The sequence below is a fragment of the Hypomesus transpacificus genome, unplaced genomic scaffold, assembly GCF_021917145.1.
Source record: "Hypomesus transpacificus isolate Combined female unplaced genomic scaffold, fHypTra1 scaffold_243, whole genome shotgun sequence".
Taxonomy (NCBI): Eukaryota; Metazoa; Chordata; class Actinopteri; order Osmeriformes; family Osmeridae; genus Hypomesus; species Hypomesus transpacificus.
In genome coordinates, this window is record NW_025813774.1 from 41,591 (window position 1) to 59,850 (window position 18,260).

An 18,260-nucleotide genomic window follows, 5' to 3' on the forward strand; every position below is an offset into this window, starting at 1 on the left:
CTTAGATCACCACATCCAGCAAGGGCTGGTTCCTGGGCTGGTGCTAACCACATACTGGTATCCCGCTGTGCTGTGTTTACAGAGGCCCATTTACACAGGTGGAAGGATGGGTGTGTTGAAGTATTGATGTTTCCTGGAGGCTGGAGGAGGAGGTGCTAAACTGGTTCTACATAAATGACTAACAGGTACAATATGGAACTAGTCAGCAGAGAGAGTGGAATGTGGACTTCAGAAAGGTACTTCGACAGGCTAACCAACAACAACAGTGTAGACCATCCATCACAGCACAGCAGGACCCGTGTGGAATTTTTCATCCCACAATGGCATTCAGAGGACATAACACTAACTACAGTTTGGAACTACAGATTCAATTACATAAACTACAGTTCCAAACTACAGATTGAATGATTCTTACTACAGTTCCTGCTCTAGGGTTTGCCATCTTACTTGAGAAACCCTAACACTTAGAACAACACTAACACTCTCCCATGCCTTTATCAAAGACAGTACCACGCTGTATGAGCCTCTCTAGCAGCAAGATATTTTATTTCTTATCCATCAGTTGTATATCTCTGTACTCCCCTCCATTCAGTCATCCCTCCCTCCTTCACCCTGATCTCTTGCTGAGGTCACCGTGGCTTGTTTACTAGCCTCCCACCTGTCTCTCTTTCTCTGTGTGTGTGTGTGTACGTGTCTGAATGAGTAAAACCTTGAGACTACTATTTGTTGATCCCTAACTTAAAAGGAGCCAGTCAGCAGAGCAGAACAGAAACACCAGCACCAGACCAGATAAGCAAACATTCACAAATCACTCTGACCTGAAGAGATACCCTCATACGCTCAGCTCAGAACACTTCATAACAAGACACAAGACTTCCATTTCAAACATCACTCCAATCCATTCCAAACAGCCCTGTATTATAAAGCATTTCTTTATCCAAATTGCAGAAAACCAAGCAAGAATGTGGTAGTGCCTGAGCATAAATCTGTTCAAGGACTGGGATGGCAGTAACCTCACTTTCCCTCACTGAACATATATTTAATGTACGAAGGGAAAGAAGTGCCAAGCAAGGGCACTTCCTTCTTTTGGTTTCCAGCCAAGTTAGAAAGAAGGGGAAAAGAGAGAGGGGGTGAGCAAAGCCCAGATACAGACAGAGATGCAGAGAGAGAGAGAGAGAGAGAGAGAGAGAGAGAGAGAGAGAGAGAGAGAGAGATAGAGAGAGAGAGAGAGAGAGAGAGAGAGAGAGAGAGAGAGAGAGAGAGAAAGAAGAAGGAGGACAAACATCCCGTCCCTATCCCATGTTGTCTCTTTTCCCAGGTCTCTCTGTGCGTGAGCGGAGGGTCCTCTCCAGGATTCCTCATGTCCCACTCCCTCCCTCCAGCACACGCTGGAGCCACATCTCAGGGATTTTCCCCTTGACCAGCTGATCACAATAGAGGCATGAATGACATTAGCCAGACGACAGGGTGTTGCATGGCTGACCATGCATGTGGTCATCCAGCTCCTGTACATATGCTAATATGACCCGCTACAGGACACAATTCAAAGGATTAAGATGTTTAATTAATGAAAATTAGAATTCAGGGTACTGGACGCAGCTGGTAGAGAGAAGCTTTGAAAGGAAACATGGAGAATGTGAATGTAATATCTCACTGGTTAAATGATACTGTAAATACCTCTGCTTCGTGTACAGGTACAGTAATTATACACCGACACTAAATCTGGTCACAGTGGGTGTAAGAAGCAGCTACATTTGTGCAACTACTGACGGTTATTGTAGAAATAGCTATGGATTACCTAGCCTGTATATTTAATAGTGTCAAGTGTACTGAAGCGCAATAAAGACCTCTGATTGTGTAGGAATCACCAGAACAGTTCACAAACTCCCTGTAATTTAAGAGACTATATATTTGCAGCAATGCTGAATCGCCGACAGTTGAGCCCTGAATGCTTAGTCGTTCTATGAAATCCACGTCGTGAAAAATAAAAGGATGTTTCAGTGAACGTCACGTCAGGGTTCTGTCTGGCAGTGAAATAACAATAACAGTGTGGCTTTACAGTAGCACGTCTAGAGACACGTCTGCTTGTGTTACAGTGAGCAGACCTCTCCAGGCTCACGGTTTGCACTCAAATGGAGTGGAATAGGGTGGAAACGGCAGGACAGTACATATAACTGCATGTGGTACACAAGAATAATGGAACTCATTGAATCCGCAGAGGTGTATCTATAGAAACCCTGGGCCCGTGTTGTAGACCTGTCCAGATGATGTGAGGAGAAAGGAATGTGCCCTCTCACACACTTTGTCCCCTCGGCAGCAGCAGGATAATAGGGAACCGAGTGGGCCAGGGAAGAAAGAGTCCAGTGTGCGGGGCCGCCTGTGGTTTCTCTCCAGGACTATACAGAGGCTGTGTGCAGCAACCAGGCCTTTTCTTGGTGTGGAATGGACTCTGTTACAGTTGGACGGTTAGGATCGGTGTTATTTTTTGGCTCATTCCTAATTTGGTGTCGTTTTGTTGTGTTTTTCTTTTTACCATTGAGACATATAAATAATAATTAATATATTATTATTTAATAATTTAATTAATGTAAGTCCATGATGTTAGGGTTTGCTGTGCTTAGTCAGACAGATCCGTACACAGGAAAGGTGAGCAGGTGCCTGTCCTTGTCTCAGAGGACACTGTGGATGGGGTGACGTGACTCACTGAATAACCCTGTGACAAGAGGAATAGGGGGAGGGGCAGCGAAAGCAGAGAAAGAGAGAGAGAGAACAAGAGGGACAGGGAGAAATGTGTTTGCAGTCTTTCCTCGGAATCGTATTCCTGACCAGGAGCTCACGGGCTGACGGTCAGGACGAGGACATCACACACACACACACACAGCAAAACATCTCCACTGCACTGCTCCTGTATCACCAGCTCCCTTCCGACAGGCTGCGAATGTAGAGTTGCAGACACACACACACCAGAGACATCTGTACTGAGAGCCCAGGAGCCTGACCACTGACAGCCTTCACAGACTGCAGACTTTACAAGGAGGGTTGGGATTGGGGCAGCACCCCAGCCTCTCCCTGTATGGGGGCCTTGACACACTGAATGAGGGTCTGTGTGCGACCTGCAGCCCAACCGAAACCCGACACTCTGGCCGACAGGACGTGATTAGAGCGGGGGTTAGAATCAGCGTGAGCTCCTTGGCCCTGTCAGGAACCAAAACTCGGAGTCTGACTGCCTAGCTACAGGATGTGGGACCAGCATAAGTTAAAGGGTTGAATAAGCTATGTTTGCATATTTATATGATATGATTTGGGGTTTTTTAAGTATCTAGAGCAAGGCTGGGTCAATTGTACTGTGTCCTGCCACAAGCTTGTCTGGTTACTGGCTAGCTCGAATCTTTTGGTTCTAACACTACAGTCTCCATAACTTCAGAATATATATACTGTAGTGTGATAGTATGGGAGATGGAGCCAAGCTTTACGGCTCCTGGTTAAGGTCCATCTCTGTGTTTAGATTACAAAGGCCAGGAAATGGTAGCAAACCTAAATGTTCCATTTGAATGACAAAACAGCTCTGTGCGCCCCCCACCACATGATGGGAGCGACGTGGTGCAGCGCCGTGTTCATCCTCCAGTGATCAGTGGCCATGTTTCCAGCTCTTTCTACAGAATAACACGTCGCAGAGATGGTGCACACCCGAAGACTGAACAAAGAGAAATCAAAGATTCAATCATATCTTCAAAATGATTTGAGTAATGTTAATTATATCCCTGTGACTGTGTTTACTTTACAGTTCACAGAGTTTTTGTAATTATTGCATAGCTTTCAAGGTTTTAATGGCAGTGTTTGCCGAATCTTAACGTGGGATACAGCTTTTCGGAAAAGCAATTACTGGTAGACCTTTGAAATCACTGTTTATAGATCTGCTGTAGGCTTTGATTAGAGCCTCTAAAGGAAGCACAGTATTATGTCCATATTGAGATTTGATGAGCAGATGAGTTTCAGAGAAAGGGAAAAGCATAAAGTAAAAAAGACAAACAAATATTCCTCACATCCATCAAATATCATCAAATATCACAAGTGATTTTAAAGCTCTCTTATTAAAGGTATCAAACTAGATGGCAGATTATGGGTATAATTATTGTATGCTCATTCAACAAGGCTATAAATTAGTATTATAAAACTATAAAAACATGATTTAATTCATTACCTATTGTATGGAGAAAAAAAATAATTGTCTAGAAGAATAGTAGCAGTTGTTATCAAATCAGGCCAAACCAACAGCTACATTGTTACACCCACACTTTTTACAGTGTGTGTGTGTGTGTGTGTGTGTGTAAAATTGTAGATTGCTTCAAAATTATTCAAAGTCTCCAGAGCGTCTCTTTAATCACTCAACAAGCACAGGAGGGAGAGCGGAGAGATGACATGTTCAGACAGTAAATTGGGACGTCCCCCTTGCGAGCCTAATTGCATACCGGGTGTTGTCAAACTCTTGGTGGGTGACGGCAGGTGGAAGGCTACACCGTGTTTTTGGGATGGTGGAGAAGCGAGAGATGGAGGGAGGGGGGGACCGAATTTAAATGTGCCTCATCTCTGAACATGAGGGCCCTGTGGTAATCAAGCAGCTGGATGTTGGGCATCTGCCTGAACGGTGCACCATTTTTACCCATAAGCCCCTCCATCCTGTCAGTTGCTGACTGGATGACAGTGCATCAGGTAGTTAGCATAGCGAACCATCTCACCATACACTACCTGATTAAGAATTGTCTAGGTCCAGGCAAGAAACAATCCGCTTGAAAGTATTCTTTGTATACTGAGAGAAATGTACTTCCACATACAGTCCTTTGAGATATTGCAAGGCCTCACTCATAGAGGAATGTCAACTTTCAGTTACGTTAGAAATTATTACATCAGCCAGGTAAATACCCCTTTGACAAATATCCAATATTTCTTTCCTTTCCAATTTGTGAAAATATTTCTCTGTAAATGTCTTTGACTCCCTCTTTCTCTCTCTCCGCCTGATAACACACTCACGCCTGCCATCTTCTCTATGAGTGTTTTTGTATCCGTGTTTTTTGCACTTCTGTGTGTTTTGTAGCACTGTGTTTTGTTCGGGATGTCGATGAAAGAGTAAATCCCACCTTCAAACAGAGTACACAGCTCTTGACCCACTCACTGGTTCTTCCGTGACATTTCACCGTAATTGAAAGAGGAAGATAACTGTGAGCGCCTGATGGAGAAAAATAGTAATAACAATAAACATTTATATTGCTTGCGCGCGTGTCGGAAAAATCTATACTGTGGCTTCTTACAAGCACAGAGCAATGAAAAGATATGGCTCGGATGCGCGCCATGGCACAACTCTCAGATTTGAATGTGTTTCATTTATCACACCACTGTTCCATTCTCAGAGAGCACTCACACAGATGCTCCTGAATGTTGTTTGTCTTCATTTGTAGAGACGATGCAGAGGCATTTGGAGCTAGTTTCATGTCAACAAAAAGTCATGGCAAATCAACCTAAATTACAGCGGGCTGAAGAAATGAGGGAAGCAGACCTTTGTTGTATTATACAGACACAGTATTAAGCTCTTGACCCCCATTCGGGAATGTGCTTCCCTTATGAGTGCCTGACGTTGATGTGCATCCTAATTTCAAACATTATGGATTCGAGACACAGAGCTGTAGTCTACATCTCAGTTGAACCACTAGCACAGGATTTTCCCATCTGTATATTTCACTGTACATACACCCACCAGACACCATGCTATCTGCAGCAGCTTAATCCTTACCCACCAACACTATCCTCACCCACCAACACTATCCTCAACCACCAACGCTATCCTCACCCACCAACACTATCCTCACCCTGCAGCACTATCCTCACCCTGCAGCACTATCCTCACCCACCAACACTATCCTCACCCTGCAGCACTATCCTCACCCTGCAGCACTATCCTCACCCTGCAGCACTATCCTCACCCTGCAACACTATCCTCACCCACCAACACTATCCTCACCCTGCAGCACTATCCTCACCCACCAACACTATCCTCACCCTGCAGCACTATCCTCACCCACCAACACTATACTCACCCTGCAGCACTATCCTCACCCTGCAGCACTATCCTCACCCTGCAACACTATCCTCACCCACCAGCACTATCCTCACCCACCAACACTATCCTCACCCTGCAGCACTATCCTCACCCACCAACACTATCCTCACCCTGCAGCACTATCCTCACCCACCAACACTATCCTCACCCTGCAACACTATCCTCACCCTGCAACACTATCCTCACCCACCAGCACTATCCTCACCCACCAACACTATCCTCACCCTGCAGCACTATCCTCACCCACCAACACTATCCTCACCCTGCAACACTATCCTCACCCTGCAGCACTATCCTCACCCTGCAGCACTATCCTCACCCACCAACACTATCCTCACCCTGCAACACTATCCTCACCCTGCAGCACTATCCTCACCCTGCAACACTATCCTCACTCTGAAGAACTATCCTCACTCTGCAACACTATCCTCACCCTGCAGCACTATCCTCACCCACCAGCACTATCCTCACCCTGCAGCACCATGTTGTCTGCAGTATCTCTCTGCATCAATCAGCCTCGGTGACATTGATCCATTCAACTAATCAATGGATGAATGCTGTTGTTTATTTACAGTAAAGGGTAATTTTGCTTGATCTTTTTCAAAGAAACTTCACGGAATCCAGTCTAGACAGGCAGAGAGGACACTGGGGTTGCTGGGCTATCCCTCAGGCCTGCTATCAAGCCCTTTAGCATATCCATCTATCTATCTTTCTTTATATGGACAGCCTCCATGTTCATATTCAGCTTCTAGGACCCAGCTAAATCTGTTACACCCTAACCGACACAAAAACTCTTTATAGGAAGTAGAGGAGTCATGAGCGAGACTATGAAGGGAGAGTGATGGAAATGACTAATTCTGTTTGATCACTGTCTGGATAGATGAACTGAACTTTACCTTTGCTCTGGAAATGGATAATGAGGTAGGACAACCCCCCTTTAGGCAGAACTACAGGGAGAACAGCTACCTCGAATCAAGCACACCCTTCATCTGTATTCAACACAGCAGCCTCTCAACATCGAGGTTGTGTAAGTGTGATTGTGTGTGCCTGTGTGAATGGGTGTGTGTGTGTGTTATGAGGAGGGGGGCAAGCCTGGCAGTGCCAAGCTCAAACTGTTTTTTGATGTTTTTCCAACATCCAACAATGTATTATTATTTCACTTCAATTCTTTTCACTTGGTCATCAATTATTCACCTTCACGATTTGACAAAAACACGTTTTTCTCCTGGAGAGTTTTTGCCTGGTCTGGAAAGTGCTTGCTTGGTCTGGCTTATTATCGCAGTGAATGGAAAAAACCCAAGAGGGATAAAATGTGCGTTACGACTAAAACCTCATTTTGATGCGTGTGTCTGTGTGTGAGTCTGTGTGTAAAGAGGGAAAGAAGAGACTGTCCTCACGAATAAATTATTACCTAATTAGCATAACGTGGCAAAAGATCCATTCAATTCAGGATAAATTGCCTCACGCCCTCAGCCAAGGCAAATTGTCCATGTGACAAGACTATGTCTAACCGGGATTGTGAAACACTGACATATTCTTTGTCTTTGACAACCCTGTTATCATTTGGCTTGAGTCCTATTGAAATGCATATGCCCATACCTCATATCTGCAACATTGCACTTCTCTTAGAGAAAGATTTTTAGTTACCCATGCAAAGTACAACCCTAAATAGTGCTGCCAATTTCAGCAACCTTGTGCTACAGTAAAAATAATCCAGCTGTCATTTATCCACGTTTTCCAATCATCTTTGACTTTTACCTTTTAGTTTTGTTAGATTGATATTCTCTTCAACACTCTAGATTTAGAATGACAAAGAAATACAACATTTTTTCTGACAGTTCAGCAGCAAGAAGGGAGCTGTCAGGTGCAAGGGAACATCTGATGAGTCTACACTTCATCCTAAATCTGATGCCATCTCTCAATCCAGCCCTTGTGTCCTGTTGTTCTTCTGGGACAGGTCACACTGTGCCTCATTGCTAAGAACAATCTCAAAGAGGCTTCCTTCTAAAAATCCTTCTAGGACTGGGACTTGAAGCTGTCAGAGCAGATGAAACACCGAGTGGAGGAAGGCGGTGGTACAGTCGTCTAATTTAACTTCCCACGTGGCAATGGTCTTTGGATAATTAGCATATTTGTTCCCCCTTTCCAACCTTGATGAATTATTTACAAAGAACAGTTGAAAAACAAGAGTGACACGTCAGAGGCAAACAGAGATCTAGTGGATGTTTCTGGATTATTTTCTCTCTTCAATCAAGACATTGGGCTCCCAAGACGAGAAAGTGCCAGCGATGCAAGTGGAACCTTTCGCAACTTGTGTGAAGCGTGCCTCTTTTGTAGAGTTAATGATTACCACCCAAAAAAAGAGAGTTGGGGGAAGAGAGATCAAACTGTGGAAAAAAAAACTGTAAACAAAAATGTGCCAGGAGGGCCACCTCGCCCCGAACACTCTCTCTTCCACACACACACAGATGCAAAAAACATACACACATATGGACACATACAGTACACAGGAACACACACAGTCCTGCCACACTGCCCCAATGCCTTAGCCAGGAATAACAATGTATTATTCATGCCTTGTCTAGGCCACAGACACAAGTCAACGTCACATTTATTATTCATTGGAAACATCTCACGTGATGCATCTTTAAACAAATGGGGCTTCCGCTTTGCTTCTTCACTCTTGCTTTTGTTTTTGAACACAGATATCTGGGGGAGGGCCGTCTGGCAACATGGGAAGGTCTTGGTTTAGTTCAGGTATGAAATTAATGAGATACAGAAACAATGAAAACAAACTAATTAGTTTTACAGAATAAAAAACTGTGGGAACAAGCCTAACATTTGTAACTTAAAATGATGTTTGCTAGTGTACATTTCCATGGCTACTTAAATGTGTTTTAAATCATATATTTGATCAAGTATGGTAGAGGGGTTGGAACCGTATATGACTACAACGTAATATGTGATTTACTAGCTGGTAGCAGAGAGAGGATGTGGAGCCAGCTCTGGTTCGAGGGCCCTTGAGCTGAGACACTGAGGCTGAAGACAGAGCAGAGCTTCACCTCTTCATGAAGTCACAAGTCTGAGTTGGCTTTGAGGAAGCCAGCATGGCTGTAGGTATCCAACAGGCGTACTCCACGCACGTGTGCTAACCTCAAAGTCATTTAAGAGCTTAGAGCAGCAGAAAATATAGGGGAAATATGGGGGGGGGGGGGGGAGGGGGGGGTAATTTCTGAACATAATTTAAAGTGTAGAAATATCAAACAGTTCAAATTCAACTAAAAGGTTTTCCTCCATCAAACGTAGGAGCCTACAGGAGTGCACCCGTCCTGTTGCTCTGGTTCCCAGCTCATACTGAATCCTCATGCTGTATACTAAACCATTCCCCCCTACCCCATCCTGTTTCCAGTGGTTCGAATAAGTACGTCATAAATACTACATCACAAGCCTTCTCACAAGTTAGCGCTTGCTAACTGTGTGTAATAGCCACAGTACGGTGTTGACTGGAAACCTCTTATGTTTCCGAGGACTCAGGGAAAACTGTGGCCAAGTGCTTTTAATCAGATCTGAATGAGAGCGTGGATGGAGGATATCTAGTAGCTATCCTTAATTGTATCTAATTTAGGCATGAGGATCCAGCAATCCTCCAGAGGATGTGAATATATTGGTGACCTACTTATGGAGAGACGTGTGAGGGTGGGGCACACACATGTGCACACACACACACACAAATGCAGATAATCACAAGCATGTGTGTGCGGCGCATGCACACACATATTTTGGGAGATAATCTGTAAGTGTGAAGATCAACATGAATACTCTTTACGTCCATGAAATAACAGATCATTCCTAAAGGGAGAGCCAAACATGTAAAATCATTTCTTCCAGCCACAGAGACAGTTGGATATTACAGCGCGCTTCCGAACCATGAATAGGGGACAGACTGAGGCATTCTGGTTCTGTATTCATCGTTCGGTTGGTGCGTCCTGGTTTCAATTAGACTGTAACAGTGTTTTGAGAACAGGCTGCTAGACAGGCCCACAGGCAGGTGGCCAGTCAAACAGACCGACAGGCAGTCAGACAGGAGGTCAGGCAGATAGTCAGTCAGGCAGATAAGCAGGCCACCAAGAGAGAACTTCCTTTAATTATCATTGTCCTCAGAGGGGTTCAAACAAGCAGGGACCATGTCTCCTGCTGTGCCTCCTCCTGTACTGTCCTACTGGGACCAGAGACCACATCTCCTGTCTCTCATTCAGCCTCGCTCTCTGTCTCCCTCTCGCTCGCTCGCTCCACCACATCAGCGCACACCGCAGCACATGTTTCCCCATGACATCACCTTGGGCCTTGACGGCTGGCAATGGAGACGTGCCATGGGGCTCCCTCTGAAGCCAGTTCAAACACCAGAATGGGTGATGTCACTGCGGACGAAAGGCAAATACTTCCTGTACGCATCATCAGGCTCTGGTGACTTATGACTCAAGGGCCCAGTAATTCCCACTTTAACACACACACACACACACACACTTTACACAGGCCTAAACACTCACCCATAAAAACACATTACACACATATTACACTCAGACTCCTTGTGATTTAATTCATGCCAAATCCAAAGTCCCTGGAGGTTGAGAGGAGTGGGGGGGCAGACACCTCCCTGAAAACACCCTCTGTAGTGTCCTTTCCTGCTCGCCAAGGTAATGGATGTGTGACCTTTGACCCCTGAGCGAGGAGAACCCTACTCCCACTAGAGTGAGGTCGCTGGCTCCTCACTGAGCAGATTCCCAGCACTATTATGCTAAACACCGAATACTGCTGATGGTTTTCTCTGGAATTGTGTGTGCGTGCGTGTGTATGTTTGCGGCCGCGAGAGAGTGTGTGACAGTGTTTGTGTGTGTGTGTGTTTGTTATGCACACAACCTGGATGCAGGTATCCCCCTGTGAATTCCACCTTAATGGTGGCACGAGCAAAATGAGCAAATAACTCATGCAAAAGTCACCTTTTTTGGGGGGGTGTTTGAGGGGGGGGGTGTTTGAGGGGGTGTGAGTGTGTCTCGCAGGGTTGGGTCTTACTCCCGTTGCCTGCAGAGATTGTGGCACAGCAGAGGTGAATAGAGCTGACCTGAGGGGAGATTGCTATGCTAAGCAAATAAATAAAGTAATCAGTTACATATGCTGTCTCTCTACCACCCACCCACATGCAGCTATTACAAATGCCACGCAGCACCAATCTACATCTCCTTACCACAGTAATTTAAAGGTCCTGTGGACCTTTCCTGTGAGGGTGATTTAGTAGGTGAGGGTAGAAACACGGCTCATTACTTTGGGCCAGGCAAGCCCCTAGGAGGTGCAAACAAATTAGTTCTTGTCCGATTGAACCTTCGGGCAACACAATTACCTGGACATTATATTTAGATACATGTGTAGTCTCTCAGCCTTCCAGCCTCATTACCAAGTCAATAGGTCTGCCCTGCTCTCTCTCTCTACCCAGCCGGGTGTAGTGTCTGGTCTGGAACCCCAGTCCTGCTAGCTTGAACCCCTGGCTCTGTACGATCAGGAATTCTGGTCTAATTGTAGGTGCTAGGGTTGAACGGGAATGAGAATTTGGATCAGTGGCCAAACCAGACTCGGGGGCAATTTCCAGTCTCTCAGACACACACACACGTGCACACACACACACACGCTGCAAGAGAGCAGACGTGACCTGTTATGTCTAAGCTGCTTCCTGTCTGCCATCACACCCCAGGTCTGGTGACCCCGTCCTTCCTCTTGCCATTACGACCTGTCAGGGTCAAAGGTCATTCTCTTAGAGGTCAAAGGTCGAGTGACATGTGACGTGACATTTAACAGTCCACAGCTGGGGTCTTGACAAGGCATGCCTTGTTAGACTTGAATGATCCGAAAGAGCAGGGTTCAACATTCACTCTTTGCCAAGCTGATTCAGCAGGGATCAAGCCCAGGTTCCTCCCTCACTGAACACAAGCATCTACCATTAGACCAAAAGAAGCATTTGCATTTCCAGAAGTACAAGTCTTAGCCAGGTCAGCATCATTCCTGAATGATGTTGAGTATACTTGAATCGGAATTGATTTCTAAAACAACCTTCACCACAGTGGCCCAGTCCTCCATTTTTAAGAATATTTGTTACATATATGATGTGGGCTCCTAATACAGAGAGCTGAGTGGGCAGGAGGGACCTCTGTCTTGCCCTGGAAGGGTTAACTAATGTCACACTGGGGGATGTAGTACCCGTCTTCACCTCAGAGAGCAGTGTGGTTTTACTTCTACTCACTTGCTCTCTCTCACTCTGTCTCTCTCACTCTGTCTCTCTCTCTCTCTTGCTCTCTCTCGTCCTCTGTTTTTCTCTCTGTTTCTCTCTCTCTCTGTTTCTCTTTCATTCTCTCTCTCACACTTTTAAAAAAAACAAAATGACACCCAGACACTCACATGTTTTTTTTTCTCACAGTTTCTCCTTCCCTCTCTGGAGTACATGTTTGGGGTTGGCGTGCCAACGAGGGCTGGTTATGTCTGCTTATCACGGACAGTTCATGTTCTACAGCTTACAGAGAGGATAGAACCAGGGCCAGGGCTTGGGGGCAGTTTCACTGCAGGACTCTCCACTCCTACCACCCCTCCCTCGTCCCTCCAGCCATCTCACCCTGCCCTACAGTACATCTTTCGGCCCCCCACCCGCAACCCCCATCCTCCTTCCCCTCCACCAGAGGACTACACCCAGTAATCTGCTGCCCCCATAAGAGGCCTTTAGAAAACACTGCCCAGCCCCAGCGGTTAAAAATACAAGCCAGTTCCTCCAGGCAGAACCAATTTGAGCCATAACCTAAAACACAAAAGGAGCCCAGCGGCTGAAAGCACACACACACACACACACGTACACATACTACAGACGTTATTACCGGTGAATTACAACTCTCACCACACAGTGAGGGGAGGGTCTGCGAGTGTTTAATGACAGCTAATATGAACCTCAGTCGATGGTATCACAAAGAGGAGGTCATGGGCCAGCCCCCCTCCAGCTATACTCCTCTCCCCCGTCACTCTTTCTCTCTCTCTCTTTCTCTCTCTCTCGCTCTCTCTCTCTCTCTCTTTCGCCTCCTCCCCTTTGTTTGTGCATGCTCTCACCCCTGTGTCTAGGCCGGATCTCATCTTTGAAGCCCCCTCATAAAGTCAACCACCAGAACAATGACAGGAAGGCCCTTTACAGATGAGAGAGAGACGAGAGAGAGAGAGAGGTTCTCTTGCAGATGCAGCTGTGGTGGTTTGGAAACACACTGTGGTGATTAGTTAGTTCTCTCTGTGAGAGCTGGGGCACCGGGAATTTGGTAAAACTGTCAAATTAAATGTGCCTGTCCTCAGACAACTTTGGTCCAACGGTAAACAATCAGGCTAGATGTGCTGGTGACCTGTGTTCAATCCCAGTCATAATAAAGCCAGAAGCCTGCTCTCTCTAGCAGACCATTTGAGCCAGACAGACATAAACAAGCACCAACACAATTCTCCAAACTCCTGCCAGCCAGGAAGAGAAAGGCTAAGGGACAAGGTCAAAGTTGATGTAAAAGTAGCTGAATAATGACCACAGCTCCTCCGGCCAAGGCAGATCTGGGCCTGCTATTATTTTAAGCAGCCTGGACAACGTTCCCCAAACCCATGGCTCCCCTGTCTCCTTTCCTTCCCCTGCTCGCTCACAGGACAACAGTCCCACTGAGAAGCCATCAGTCACTGACAGGAAGAGAGAGAGAGGGAGAGAGCAAGAGAGAGAGAGAGAGAGAGAGAGAGAGAGAGGGGGGAGAGAGAGAGAGAGAGAGAGAGAGAGGAGAGAGAGAGAGAGAGAGAGAGAGAGAGGGAGGGAGGGAGGGAGGGAGGGAGGGAGGGAGGGAGGGAGGGAGGGAGGGAGGGAGGGAGGGAGGGAGGGAGGGAGGGAGGGAAAAAAAAGAAAGAAAAAGAGAGAGGTGGAAAGAAAGAGAGAGAGACAGGGAGAGAAAAGATAAGCTGGGGTATTGTTAGATTTGGGCCGTCATTGTGAAAGGTCGATCCACCAGCTTAAGGTCGAGGGTCAGAGGTCAAGGGTCAAACTGCAGCAGCTGTCTTAAGGTTTTCAAAATGTCTGTCTGTGCAGTAAGGGGACTGCCTGAGAGTTTACATTGTAAAAGAAGACCAGCCAAAGACAATAGCACTCAATCGGGAAAGGTGTATTCAATATCAACACAAAACGTGTGTTTTATTTACCTTTTCTCTGCGTGTCAACTGAACCTTTTGGCAATGTGTCATACTTTCTCATTGTCACTGGAAGACATACTGAAAAAACAGGCTACGGTAATTCTCATGCCCTTTCTGCCCTTCCAAGACCGACAATCCTTTTAACTAACGCCAAGGTGATTTGGGGACGTAATGAGAGAACAAGCCAGAGCGGTCTCACGCACGACAACTCCCCTGAACTCTCCAACCCTCTGACAACCCAACTGCCCACCCCCAGGGTTCAGCCAGAGACAAATTAGTCTTTTATAGTGTCTGTCAGCACTGGAATGTGCCTGGGGTGGTGACGAGAGGAGAAGAGATATCCTGAGATAGTGGAAGGAGGGAGAGAGAGAGATAGAGAGATTGAAAGAAGCTGCAGTTTCTCACACGCAGCTTGGTCAGACAGATGGATGGATGGATTGAAGAGGGAGTGAGAGACCAAACTGACCAGTACTCCTCATCTTCCTCCTCCTCTCTTCCTTCTCATCCTCCTCTTCCTCCCCCACCACAGCAATCCTTTCTTAGCAGAAGAGCTTCTTTTCATCTCAGGCCTGGTTCTTAAAAGGGGAAAAAAAGAAAGTTCCTTACTGAAAAATAAATTATTATTCTCACACTCGCTCTTCTCTCGCTAATTTGACATTATTTCAAGGTTAATAGCTGTGACTTCTATGAGGGCTTAATAACCCAACAGAACAGCCGCCCCTCCTTCAGTTCTCCTTCTCCCTAATGCCATTTAACTCAAGACAGGGACGGCACGCATGGTGCCAGTTTGGCTACTTAGGTCTTAATAATCTTTAAGGCTCTAAGTCTCAGCGAGAGGTAGAGATAATTCACAAACCCATATGGCCGCTTGGTCGTTAGACGCCGGACAGCTTCGAGCAATTCAATCAGCGTCTGTTCCTCGCCAGAGAAACACTTCTGTGTTCATATTCAATGACAGATGATTACCATGCATGGGGAGACAGGCGGCACAGTCATCCCACAGAGAGGATCTGGCTGACTAAAAACGTGGCATCAAATCGATCAATTATTCATTATTGACTATGTTTATTTGGCATTGGAAGGCAACCTTGGTCACGGGTCGAGCAGAAACAGAACCAGGCAACATTATGCAGGTTGAACACCGTTAGAACGGAGACCAACTCCATCCATATGGATGTTGCTGCATGCAGGTGGTCAAACAAGTCTGCGCCGAGCTCCGACTCGAGTCGCGGAGTCAAAAGTCAAACCGCGGTCGCCCACAGATGCACACGCCAACCCAAAAATCCATCATTAGACCAACAGGTCATCACCACAATCTCCGGGGTCATATTCTACCATGAATTACCTCATCAGGAGAACTTGGTTCCAAACCTCCTTTGCTCCAACAGCACGCATCACTGACTGAGTGTTTGGCTTCGAAGACAGCTTGTGGGTGGTTGCTACGTGTAAAGGCTTGCGGTGGGGTCCAGATTCAAACACTTAAGCTTTGGAGTAAAACACAGGCCTGTCATAATGGCAGGAAACTCCCTAATGGTTTGTTATGTTTCCGCATGTTTTAATAAGAGGCTATCTGAGGTAGTAATTCACAGTGAGACGGAGGTGAAATTAAACCTGTAACACTTCTCTGGTGTTCCAACAGCCTCCTCCAGGAGAATCTGGGTTTATTTTCTTTGTTGGCGCTGCGGTTGGCTCCCAATCTCATCTTTTCTAAATGATTTTACCAGGTGGGGGAAAAAAAAACGTTTCTGATTTGCAGTTTTTCTCACCTTCTAATGAGGACCACTACAGTGTAGGAACAAACCTCAACGGCCTCTCCTTCTCTCCTCCTCCTCTCCTACTGTGCTCCACAACAGCTTTCCTCAGCTCTACTGTGTTCAGAGGAGGGGAGGAGGAGGCTGGTGAGCCAGAGGACTGGAGGAGAGCGTATCAAGGCCAGTCCCCAGGAGGAAGGCCAGGGCCACCTGGTCCACACAGCAGGATCCTCAGGTCATTTCACCCATGGACACACAGAGTGAGTAAGCAACCAGACAGGCCGGCCTGCCTTGGACATGCCCCTGGGCGCAGCAGGACTTTCCTCATCTCTTTCTCTCTCCCTCCCTCTCTCTTTCCACGTCTCAACCTGTCTCTCCCCCTTTCTCCCCCTCGTTCTCTCTTTCCCTCTCTACCCTCCTGCTCTCCCAGTGTGGACCCATGTACAGTACATGCCTTTAGCTAAACTAAAACAGTACGGCACATGCCATTATGCAGTGTAACAATTGAATATCACCCCCGAAAATCTCTGCCTCTTGATTCCTCCGAGAGAAAAGCGATTGCATGCAAACAGTGCTTTCTAAACTGGGAGATGGGGAAACGACGTATTACACAATGGTGTTGTGTTATTGCTGTGGGGAGGAAGTAGCAATTGTCAGTTCAGACTGAAAAACAGGGTCTGACACAGAGTCTGGGAAAGATATAACCCCAGCGTCCTGTCCCAGTCTCGTTGCTGTCTCCCCTCGGAGTCATCTGGCTGTTGTTTACTGAGTTCAGACGTGTGAGGGACACCGGGGCTGCAGAACGAGCTGGCATGAAGGAAGCCCTCAGCCGGGCTTTAGCTGCCGCAGACTAGCCCTCACATAAAGGGAGCCAGCTCAAAGATTATTGCACTCATATGAGATTCATTTTTCATCGTTTAAGTGTACGTGAGTGTGCGTGCGGGGGGGGGGGGGTGTACGGCTGGGAGAGAGGGAGTTTGTGTAACAAAACACATGCACATCCATACTGTAAGGACCAAAGTTATGGCTTTTGCATCCTGTAATCCTGAAATCTAATATTTGGTCCGAAAACTTGCTCTCATAGGCAGATCTGGTTTTCCAGGCGATCTATTCATGCAGAGACTCAGCAACACTTGGAAAATTCAGTTAATCTCGCAGCTTTGGTACCCAGCCAGTACAGTCTCATTTCCCCAGGCACTGCGAGCTGTTTAACCTGAACTGAACTTCTCATAACCACCAATGTGGAGGCACGAGTGTTTCAGAAGCATGGGAGAGTTCACAGCACACCCTGGAAAAACAATCAAACTACTCAGATTATTCTCTTTTTCATCTCCCAACAAGAACTCAAAGCTATCACAGTTCAGCCCCAACCAGTTGGTCAATGAGGGACTACAAAGTGAACAGAGAAATGAGTAGTGACCCAGGTGGTCTTTGTGAAATTGCTGCAGTGTTCGCAACCTTAAAGTGCAAGGACTGTTCTAGAAAGTGTTTTTTTTTCTTTCCCATCATGCAACACAGCACCCCGCCCAAAGAAACGTCAACATTTTGACAAGCGAAGCTTCGGTGGGGAAGATGACTGTGTGGGTAATGAATATGCAATGACTGGCTGTGATCACTGGACAAGCACTTTTGAACTTGCATTAGGTTTAATATGTATCTGCTCTCTGAGGATATGAAAATGAGATTGGGAGCAAAGGATTAGAGAGAAAGAGAGAGAGAGAGAGAGAGAGAGAGAGAGAGAGAGAGAGAGAGAGAAAGAGAGAGAGAGAGAGAGAGAGAGAGAGAGAGAGAGAGAGAGAGAGAGAGAGAGAGAGAGGAGGACAAGGGAGAGGGGAAAGAGAGAGAATAGGGGAAAGAGAAAAAGACAGAAAGAAAAAGAGAGAGAGAGAGAGAAAGTTGAGGAGGGAGAAAGAGAGAGAGAAAAAGCAAGAGAGAAAGGAGAGTGCTGGCTTGAGCCCCAGAGTTTAAAGATGCTGTATCAGGCATCTGATACACATAAACACATATGAAAAAACTCCCCCCCCACACACACACACACCTACACAAACACACGCACACACACACCGTCTGCTATCCAAATGGAGCCAGCCACACAGGAACAGCAATTAGAGTGGCCGTTTCCTCCTCAACAGCAGAGCAGCTCATGAGTTAGCTCAGGAAACTGT

The 18,260-nt window shown here is 46.4% G+C and overlaps 1 long non-coding RNA gene across 5 annotated transcripts in view; it reads right to left on the bottom strand.

The window, feature by feature from the left end:
* LOC124462750 overlaps positions 1-18,260 on the bottom strand; it is an 83,325-nt gene that overhangs the window by 37,458 nt on the left and 27,607 nt on the right. Inside the window, exon 3 of one of the 5 annotated variants that reach the window (XR_006955482.1) lies at positions 14,811-14,919. The exons of the other annotated variants lie outside the window; for them this stretch is intronic. This is a non-coding gene — a long non-coding RNA (uncharacterized LOC124462750). The remainder of the gene's footprint in view (positions 1-14,810; positions 14,920-18,260) is intronic. 5 annotated transcript variants of the gene reach the window in all.